This window comes from Lactuca virosa, chromosome 7 (assembly GCF_052849685.1).
Source record: "Lactuca virosa cultivar CGN04683 chromosome 7, Lactuca_virosa_CGN04683_v6, whole genome shotgun sequence".
NCBI lineage: Eukaryota > Viridiplantae > Streptophyta > Magnoliopsida > Asterales > Asteraceae > Lactuca > Lactuca virosa.
In genome coordinates, this window is record NC_136432.1 from 266,642,964 (window position 1) to 266,654,574 (window position 11,611).

Consider the following 11,611-nt stretch of genomic DNA (forward strand, 5'->3'; position numbering starts at 1 on the left):
ACAATTTTGGCCCAAAAATCAACTTTTTCGAATTTTTTAGTTTCGTTTTCGACATAAACATTTGACTTTTTAATTTTTGACTATCAATTTTGACTTTTGACCTTAAAAATTGACTTTGACTTTCAAGTTTGACCTTTGACTTGAAACTTTGACTTTCTCGTTTAACTTTCAAATTTTCACGTTTGGATTTTCGGTTTGACTTTTATAGTTTGACTTTTAAGTTTGACTTTTTAAATTTGACTTTTAAGGTTGACTCTTGAGGTTTATAGTCAAAGGGCAGTTTTGGTAAATAATGAGTTCCTCACACCCAGTCGATGAAGTTTCATGTTCTCAATCTTGTGAAGCTACTATTAAGTTTCTCCGTGATCAAATCGATTTATTAAAGAGAGAAAATGAGGACCTAAAATATGAAGGATATACACTTAGGAAGGCCCAAAAACCCTTAAAAGAACAATTAGAGGCCAAAACAAAGAACTTTAGAAAACTTCAAGAGGAATATAACAACAAATGTGCAAATTATAAATATGTTAAGGAACAACTTTCTAACTTGACTGCCGAACTTGATGCATTGAAAGCTAAATATAAAGATGCAGATTTTACCTTTAATAAATTTGATGTGTCAAGTGAGGTAGTTGCATCGTTGATTGAAAAACAACTAAAATTTAAAGATAATCAAAATAAGGGTATAGGGTATCATAGTGTTCCACCTCCCTATAATGACAACTATACCACACCCCTTGAGATCAATGAGGAAGAAATACCCACTCAGTATGGCCAACCTCCTGTACCAGTTTCAGTTAAAACTGAACAATCTGGGCCACTGAGAATGTTCAGGTAAAGGATTCTAATGTCTCCACTTCCTTTGCAGGTATAATAGTGGAAGAAGAGAACAAGGAGAACAAAATTAATTCTAGTTCTGATAATTCTACTGACTGTCAAACCAATATCTCCTTGAACTCTGAATCTGTTGCTTCTAACTCAGTTACTTCTAATCAACCTGTTGTTGGTATATACAGGCCACCAAAACAAGCGAAGCAGACTACTTGCTGCAAGTGTGCTTGTGGGAACAATCAGAGACAAGGCAAGGGCACGCCACAAGGGGCAGGAAGAAACAACTCCTATCTGAAGAAACAAACTTGCTTTCACTGTGGAACACCTGGACATATTGCCAAAAATTGTCCGAAACGCGCCAAGAGGGAGATATTCCAAAAGAAACCCTTCGAGGTCACAATCATACAATGGTGACTGGAACACACAGAAGGGCAAGAATCCAACTCCCAAGACCAAGAATCAAAATCCCAAGGACAAGAAGGGAATGTCGGTCAAGAAGCAAAATTCAAGAGATGCTCTAGCGAAACCAAGACCAGTTAGGTCAAAATCATCTCAGCGATCGGCTTCAAGTTCAAAAGAAAGCGATAACGCACACAACCGATTGAACAAGAAATGGGTTAAACCCGACTACAGATAAGTACCGAAGGTTCACACTCCCAAATCATCAAATGATTCTAACATTTCTTCATCTTCTGTTTGTGATAAGCAGGACATGTCATGGGAGAGAGTACCTTGCGTTGATGACAAAGGTCAACCCAGTTTCAAAATGGACTGGGTTCCAAAGATCAGCTGATTTCGAACTTTGTGCTGGAGCAGCTATGGAGGCATATCATCAGACTTCGGTTTGTTGATAGTGGATGTTCCAAGCACATGATAGAGGACATCTCTCAAATGTACAACACTCAGAACTTTAAGTGAGGGTATGTGTCCTTTGTGGGAAAGGAAGATAGAAGAGGATCACACATGGGGTTTGTTCTTAACGATGTGCAGAATTTTCGATTCTATTCTGAGATTGAAATATGCGTGCTGTTCTCATACCTTTTGGATGCAAATTCAATAGGTGAATTACAGTGTGAGTTTTCTTCTCGATACTCCTAAACCTTTCTTAAAATGATTCGTTTTGAAGACAATCTTTTATTTTCTTATAGTTTTTCGTTTGTAGGTATTGTTTGGGAAGTGATATGAAGCTTAGTGTTAAAGGGCAGTCTGAAATTCGTGTAATGCACTAAAGCTGAATTGTCTAGACTTTGTGTTCAATGTGCTGGTAGTCATGAAATATTTAAAAGGACTATACGTAGATTGACAAATGAAAGGACTTGATAGTATGGACATAGATAGCTCTATTTGGACTGACAATACGACGCTTGGGTAGATTAAGCAGTGAGATAAACATGAGAACCTGCGCGATACATTAAAGTCTTATGTATCTAGAATTGTGGCTCAACATTTCCTTGATGTACGGACTCATGTCCTTAATTCCGGTACTGATAGGATAACTGGGGGTTTCTGATAAAGTAGGTCTGTAGGAAGTTATTTTCTTGCTTTTTATCTGTCAGTCATATGTTGCCTCCCCTGCGTGATTGGAAAATATCCGATCTGGAATGCAACATATGCAACTCTATTTCTATGCATCTCCTTATCTATGCAATTCTTTATGTCTGTTAGCCATATGATGTCCCCTCTGCGTGATCGGAAGATCCGCCCTAGGACACAACATATGCACCCCTTTAATCTCCCTAATCCCTTATCTAAGTTAGTCATATGTTGTTCCCTATGTGTGATTGGAAGACATCCGACCTGGGATACAACATATGCACTTCTATATCTGACTTCTTTGTTATGATTGTCTACTCACCGAAAGTAAAGAGTTCTTTGGAAGTTCTTGATCACCGGGGTATAACATGAAATGGAGAACACATTCTAGTACACCTAAAATTGAACCATTTAATAGGTTGTCTTTAGATCTCGCTGCTGAATTTAAGTGGACAACAATATCCTTGGTCGTCGTCAGCTAAATGGTCCATTTAGGAATATAGGTGCAAATGTCTTGTCACTTATTATCTGTCCAACTTGTCAAAAATATTCTTTGTGTTTAAGTGGATCACAATACCGGTGATTGACCAGATCTAGACATGCAGGCGTGTGCTGATAAACGATATTGGATTGCCTGACAACTTTGATCCCAAATCAGTCTTAAATTTAGTTATCATTTTTGTTTATGTTAAATTTGTTCATAGTTTTCCTCTATGCACAAATTTAGGGGGAGAATTAAAAATTTTCAATTCAAACAAAAATCAAAAAAATTAAAAATCCAAAAATAGTGTTATTTCTGTTTTTTTTCTTTTTCAGAAAATTAAAAAAATCCAAAAAAAATTTTGTTTCTGTATTATATTTTCAGAAAATATGAAAAATCCAAAAATATTGTGTGCTATGTTTTCTTTTATTTTTGTTTTTTATCTCAATTTTTTTTGTGTTGAAAAGTGAATCCAGATGTAGATGAGATTCATGGAGACTGTATGGAGATTTTCTGAGCCACGACTTCATCCGTGATTCTCGAAGAATGTTCATTCGAAGGAACAAGAAATGAAGATTATTTTTCAACATTCAATCTTTCAACCCCAGAAGCAAGGTGAAGTTGTACTTGAAGATTATGTGACGAATTGCATTGAAGCCTCCTAAATCAATTTGTTGCTATCTATGTACCTGCTGAAGTGATCCATAAGTTTCGTTCTCTGTTCTCTCTGAAGATTCTCAAGCTGAAAATGCTGATTTTCAAGAATCTTTTCAAGAAGCCTCCTCACCCAACGTGCGTTCAAAGTCAAATTTTGAAGAAAATCCCAACTGTTCAAGATGAAGTTATTCACATAGAAGATTCATATGTTCATCTTAAAGTTGTGAAGAAATCGAAGATAAAAAGATTGACAAGAAAAGGAAGCTACAAACCTAGGGGGAGTTTGTTAGGTCAAAAGAAAATAAAGCTATAAACCAAGGGGGAGATTGTTAGGTCTACAATTTGGTTTATACTTTCCTTTTCTAAGCATTTATTGTTTTCAGTCTAGGACCGAAAATGTAACGCCCGTAGATCCGGGCTAGTCAATTTAGAGACAAAGAGCATCAAAAATGACTTTTTGATGGAAGATTATTTAGAAGGAATAATCTTAACTAAGATGTAGTATATGTTACAAGGATACCGTACATATAAAGAACGCCGAAATCCGAGTTATAACGAAGAAGTTATGACCTGTCGAAGTTTCGCGACAGAACCGGCACGACACAGCGCGACGTAAATAGTGAATTTACGTTAGAGCGATATTTGGCCTTAGCGATCTTAGTGAAAGTCATAGAATACGTTAAACCGAGAGCGTGCATAAAAAGAACGTCTAAATCTGACTTCGTATGAGGAAGTTATGATTTTTCTAAGTTTCAGCTTTGTAGTATGCAGCCCGAAGTTCGAATATGAGATCGACGGATTTCTAGTCGAAACAATCTAAACGAGAATTGAAGATCTCGTTGATAGTAGTGCAACGGTGAAAAGACAGTCGAAAACGGACGTCAGATGAAGGAGTAATGAATTTCTAACGGAGTTTTCCTGTCCCGGCCTACTAAAAATAATATATTAATAATATATTAAATATAAAATCAAAATTAGCCGACAAAGTCTAAACGAGAGTTGTAGAGCATAATCTCACCTACGCGTGGATATAAAAAACGTTGAAAACGGAGTTCGTATGCGAAAGTTATGGATTTATGAAGTTCGGGGCGCGAAACCCCAAAACTGTCAGAGTTCACGACGTGAATACAGTGTTCACGACGTGAACTCAGTATTTATGACTTCTAGAGCCTGACAGACGCAAGTTGCGATGACGCACCTGATGACTACTGAACTCACGACGTGAATATTTGAGATTCACGACGTGAATCCATAAAAATGGCCCTATAAATAGAATTCAAGGGGCAGCCGAGTTTGGTTGCTCAATCTCTTCTCTCCCACTCCCGATACACTCTTTAAGCCCTATTTTAACCCCCCGAAGCCCCGTTATCATCCCGAGACACGAAGCAAGACCCGAAGCCTGAAGATCCCGGGAAGAAAAGAGTTTCCGAGCCGAAGCTCTGCCTGCGAGAAGCCCGGTGTGTGAAGATCATCCAGTTTTACCGAAGAATACTACTTTACGAGCCGTAGTGCTGTCCGATAATCGTATAATCAAGTGAGTGTGTAGTTACTTTCTTCTAACACATAGATATGAAGTATTTGCTATGAAATACGTGCTATGTGTTTATACATTGTTTGTTTACTTGAGATGGATGCTGAATGAATGTTTTATACGAGTTTTTAAATAGTTTTAAACTGTATATGTAATTTATATCTACAAATATGTTGGGTAGAACATGTGTAGATGAAATAGTTGGTGTGTGATGAAATAATGTGATAAGAGATAGGTGAGGATATAATGGTGATGATAATTAGGTGATGATAGATAGGTGATGAATTACGAGTCCAGGCGATGTTGCAGCTGCGTATTCATGCGATGATAGTCTAACCCTTATTATGATTACGAGTCCAGGCGATGTTGTGGCTGCGTATTCATGCGATGATAGTCTAACCCTTATTATGATTTACGAGTCCAGGCGATGTCGTGGCTGCGTAATCATGCGATGATACCCTAACCCTTACTAGACACATATTGAGGGAGTAATCCCCGAATTAGTATTGTCTATGCGATGTAGGCGATGATCCTTAGGAAAAGTTCTTAGGAACAAACATATAAAGAAATAAGATGTAAGGAGATGAGAGGTAAATATAATATAGCAGATGACCCTTAGGATAATATCTTTAGGAAAGATTAAATGAAGATAATGGGGGTGGGTAATTGGGTTGATTGTTTGATGATTGAATATAATAATTATATTATTGTGGGTTGAAAACCCTATATGCTCACCAGGCTCCCAAGCCTGACCCACTCAGTTTTCTTTGCATTACAGATAATGGCACAAGAGTATAAGTTGGTGGACTTGATGAGAGATTTTGGATTATAGATCAGTAGTTATAAATAACTAGTGTAAGGTCTATTTTATACTGTTTATGCTTTTGGTCTGTATCGGAACATGAAATCCCGAGATTTTGTTATTTAATGAAAATACACTTCTTTAAGAAAAGTTTTGATAGATTCTTATCATATTTTGTTTTGGGAATAAATTCCGCAACTCTTTTAATCAAAGGATTGCTCTAATTTTATAAAACAAAACATAAACAAATCGGTCTTTTCTGGCCGTGATTTTGGGGATGTTACAGAAAACGGTCTTGGTTTTTGTTGTAGCTTGGACCGAAAACTCATGTGTTTTCGGTCAAGCAATTGGGTTTGGGCCTTGGGTTTTCGATCCATATATATATATATATATATATATATATATATATATATATATATCTTGTCATTAGGAGTGTGAGTGGGTGAGACATATGTTGGCCATATTGTAAGGAGGGGAGTTCTAGAGAGAGAAAGTTAGAAAGAAGAAGTGTGTGTGTGTGTGAATCTTATGTTGGATCATCATTCATATCATCAATACATTGAATATTCATCAAGTTCATCTTCTTCTTCTCCATTCTATCTTGCATCATCCACTTGATTGAGATTCTGCACCATCAAGTGGATCAGATTGATACATCAAGAAATTTTAGGGATTTACAAAACTGCGATTCGTTGTGATGGTTCGGAACCAGTCGTAACCTGTCACAACAATTGGAATCGCATCCAACCTCATTCCAAAATGGTTCGCGTTCGGATCGGATCCACTAGTGACTACGACGGCTTGCGATCGTTCGTAGTCGGTCGCATCCAATTGCAACCAACACCCTATTAGCAATTAACATCCTTCATGCAACCAACATCCTTTTCGGAGTTTACCCATTTGCAATCAGGACCCAAATTGGAAATTAAGAGGCTACCTTTCGCAATCGCATCATATACTCCCCAACTACTTGTGGTTATCTAAAGTAATAAATGTATTCTTTGTTCCTATTATAATCCCTATTATAATTCCTATTTAAGAAGATCTCATCTAATCCCTATTATAATAAAAGAAACATTTTGATTGACACATGTCACATTTTTATGCACAATGATGTCAAATGTCATTTTCGTAGTATTATTTATTTATTTTTTATTTCTATTGACATAAATCCCAAATTTTAAGGATTTTAAAACTGAATGTCATATTTTTTCCATGTAGTCTTCATTTAACATTTTAATTTCTTACTATTTTTGTAATGCTTTTTAAATTCACTTGATATAAACCCGTAAAAATAAGGTGTTTAATATTGAATAACAATTAATTCTCGGTATTCTTCATAGAATGATTTAAACATATTCAAATAAAATTTTTTAATATATAAATCCCTATATACAAAGAATTATTTTCATATTTTTAATTATATATAATATTTTAACTTTTTTCTGAACTCTTTTATATCTCACCCATGTATTATACGGGTTTGTAACCTGGTATATTAATAAAATTAAGAACACATATTCTCATCCACTCATCACAAATTAATTATCCACTCCCCAACTACTTGTGGTTATCTAAAGTAATAAATGTATTCTTTGTTCCGACTTAAGTAGATCTCATCTAACACCACAATTCATTGAAATATAATCCAACCACCACAAAGTTCTTTCATGATCCTTCATGCAAGATGTAGAATAACTTCGATGATAAGTTATATATATATATATATATATATATATATATATATATATATATATATATATATATATCATGCTTGAAGATATACAGTACATATTTTTATCATAAGGCCTATAAAGTTTGCTATGAAGATCAAAGACCCATTAAAGGGATATGGATATAAATATCGACACAAGTATTCAGAAAGACCCATTAAAGGGAAACGAATGTGAAGCCGCCACTTTGACTAGAAACATTGTCAGAATTCGTCTCATGTACAAATTTGAAATGCTTGATGATACGTAAACATCACTTCGATTTTGGTGTTGTGGTTGAGTATTAGTATTTACGAACAATTTTTTAGAGGTTTGATTCTTACATCTATAGCCTATCCTTAAACTAGCCTTTGCTAACACATACCCTCCAAATGTTATTTTATATATATATATATATATATACTATCTTATAAAAGAAATCTAATTATTTGTAAAAAATAAATTGAATATAATAATATTATTTTTTAAAACGTTAAAATGTTTAAGCTTATGTTAAGTCGTACAACCATATAAACCAAATAGTCACATTTTTAAACTAAACCTTCAAATATCAAATGAATAAAATAATCGTCCACTCCCGATATTCTGTAACCAACCATATCTCTTCCGCATATATCGTTTATTCCCGATATTTCTTAACAAAAATTGAAATTTCAATATGCTTTGGAAACCCTATGCTTTCGCTTATCTCTATAAACCCTTCATCTGTATCACTTCTTGAAACCACCAACCAGGATCAAAAATTCGACTATCACGAACATTTATCACCGTCCTCACCATCTCATCCATTAGCGACCCTATTCAATGGTCACCACCCTCCACCGCCAGACCAATCATCAGCACACCGGATTAAAATTACACCCATCGCACTGTCATCGTACCAGTCATCTCTCTCTAAAATCGAACGACCACCATTAAATTCCATCCCCTCCTTTTTTTCCCATTTGCAATCTCAACAAAAATAACCTCTGATTTCAGTTATCACATAAAAACATCGTTTTGATATACTCTGCGATTTTTTTTTTGTGGTTTTGTCAATGCAAGGGAAGACATTTCTAATTGAATCGAATCCTTACTCACAAAAGTTTCTTGAAATTGGTTAATACGGATAGATTTCGGTTTTGTCAATGCCGCCACCTTCTTCACCGCCATCAGCCACCACCGGAACCCTAGAATCAATCTCATAAATCAGCCACTGTCGGAACTCTGGTAGTATACATCATACATGATTCCTCTCTCTCTCTCTCTCTATATATATATATATATATATATATATATATATATATATATATATATATATCTAAAAAACCCTATGCACTACCATCGCCACCACCATTTAGCACTTACTGATATGAAGAAACACTAATATGCTTCTGATTTTTTAGGGTGACACTTGATTTTATGGGATTTCCGAAGTATTAACCAGGTGCTTGGAAGGATGGTTCATCCCGTCGAATTCTTCATTGATTGGTTTGTTAACCTTCCTCAAAAACACATGTTTTTCACAAAACTTATATTGTTTGATCTTATCCCGTTTCATTAATGGTTCTTCTTTATATATAGTTCAGTTTCAGCAATGGTGGTACAAATGCATCTAAGTATTTATTTTTCCTAACCATATGTTTTTGTCTGCAATACATTAAGACTTTATCTTTTGCTATGTTAGATTTGGTTCATATGGGTTTTGATTTTTATTGCTATTGTAACAAAATGTCAAAGAAAGTCATCTTGAACTCGTCTCCAGGGTAAAAAATCATAATGAATTGATCAAAATAATGTTACAGCTTTACCCTCAGTTATTTATTGGTGAAACTGTCAGTAGCATTGTTCTTTGGTTGTCTCATTCTCTCCTTTCAAGTCTATTAAGAATCAGTGAGTTACAACGTATGGGTTTGATTTATTTTCTCATTATAAGTTTCACTTTCAAGGTATTACGACTGTTGCTTTTATTTTATATCTAAAGTATTTAAATGTTTTCAATTTTATTACATAAAGAAGCTACTGAAAATAAGGATTTGAGCAGGGTCTCAGATTTGGACGATTTTTTGAGATTAAAGCTATCAATGTTCTTTAAAATTGATGGAAACAAGTAAACTGAGCGCATTTTAAATATTGGTAGTTATGATATATTTTTCTTATTTTTACATTATGTGAGACTTGAAAATTTTATCTTATCATGTGAAGAACTTCAGGGATTAATCTTTAGAAGTGTTCCTGTAAAGGTATATGGTGGCCAACCGGTTGAAACCAAAATGTTTAATGAAGGATTTGGTTATCCTTGGTTCTGATGCAAGGTATCTCTTTCTCTAATCTGACTTAGTAGCTCCTTTTTCCTTATGCCTACATGGCTACAACATGTGTAAGCATGTATTGATATAAATTTAGGCATAATTGCCCCTTTTTGATAGTTCTGCCCCCACTTCATTTTGATCGAGTTTGGTTTGGGGTTTCTCTCGACTGTCTTGCTCTTGTGTTGGTTGTGCTTATCTAGCTACGACTCTTCATTTGGGTCGATTTATCCCATGTTTGTTGCTTTTTTCTTAGTTGGACGATTTTGCCCCTGGCTCTACTTTGCTCCTGTAGCTTTTGTGTTTATTTCTCCACTATTTTTCTTTGGTGGTTACTCTATACCAAATTAGACATGTTTAAGGTGCTTTCGGGTAATATGGGGTAAAAACTAAAACCCGTTATGATTTGCTCCTTTTTGCCTAATTTTGTTTGACCTAATTGACATTTTAGTTATGAAGAATAAGTATGTTTTGCAAAAGCTTTTACGCATTTGAAGAAAATTTCCAAATGGGGATGTCAAATAGGAAAATTTTAAAATGGTATCTTTTCCGAAAGCAAACCTAAGGATACATTTATCAGGTCTTTCTAACAAGAGAATGTGGATATTTAAACTTCTTGGGACTTTTTTAACCAATTTGAACACTGTGATGTGTATGATTTGGGAGCTCTCTGGCAACTTTGTTCTTTCTTTGTTACTTAGTCACTTGACTAAATTATCTATTTTTAAATGAAACAACCCATTGATAACTAAACAGAGGACTAAGTTTCATTCATTATTGATGAGTCCACCCAGGAGAGAGTTTGAAACAACTTTTTTTTTTAAAAAAAAACTTATGCTTATACATGTTATGCATGAAAAAACGGGAAACCATTTTTTTCAATTATGAAGCAGGTTCAACCATCTTTTCATGTTCTTTTAGTGTCTCCATTGATCCCAACTCAATGTTTTTGCAGAATGTAGGTTATACTTGACTCTACAACTGATTATGCATGCGAAGGGACAAAACAAAGAGATGATGTATACTTTTAGCGCAACTTATAATTTTATCAAGTCTATGTTTATGATGAAGAGTGTGATATAATATGAGTAAATAATATAGTTTTTTGTATATTTGACATTGTTTCCTTAGAAGACATCCTGTTTGAATCCTGGCGAGTGTTTGTGGTTGCAATTGCAGGACATGACTAATATAGTTGCAATTATTTTCGTGATGAGATAAAGTCAAAAAATTATTTTCATGTATATGATTAACAATTTGTTGTCACTAATCTTGTTCAGGACCTGGTTTGATTTGATTCAATAACTTATTCGACTATAAGTTGCTTTGATCTGTTACCTACAGTGTTTATATGTAATTGATTTTGTTTTCAATTAAGGATTTTTACATTTTAATGAAATTGTATTAATATCACTATTTTTCCAACTCATAGGAAAAGTTTAATGCAAAATGATTATGATGGGATGTGCAGTGTTATATTAATGTTAAAGACCATCTCTTATTTTACTTTTCGATACAATCACACACTTAAATGAGTCAAAGTTCATATGAATAATGGTAACTAAAGTTTTCATTTTATTGAGAGAATGAATACACACATATGGATATATGGAAGTTATGAAGGTGGGTCAGTCACAACATTACAATGTTTCTTTTGTTTTGTTTCGTTCTAACACTATGCCACCCCAAACATCATGCTTGCCTTGAGTATTCACTGTGTTCATGTACTCTTTAATTCCATGATAAACATTAAAA

The 11,611-nt window shown here is 34.6% G+C and overlaps 1 long non-coding RNA gene across 1 annotated transcript; it reads left to right on the forward strand.

Annotated features, from left to right (window-relative positions):
• Positions 1–8,180: 8,180 nt before the first annotated feature.
• LOC145125487 (uncharacterized) lies at positions 8,181–11,140 on the forward strand. Its single transcript, XR_013716013.1, has 3 exons — positions 8,181–8,777; positions 8,954–9,862; positions 10,812–11,140. It is a non-coding gene; the product is annotated as an uncharacterized LOC145125487 (long non-coding RNA).
• The last annotated feature ends 471 nt before the right edge of the window (positions 11,141–11,611 follow it).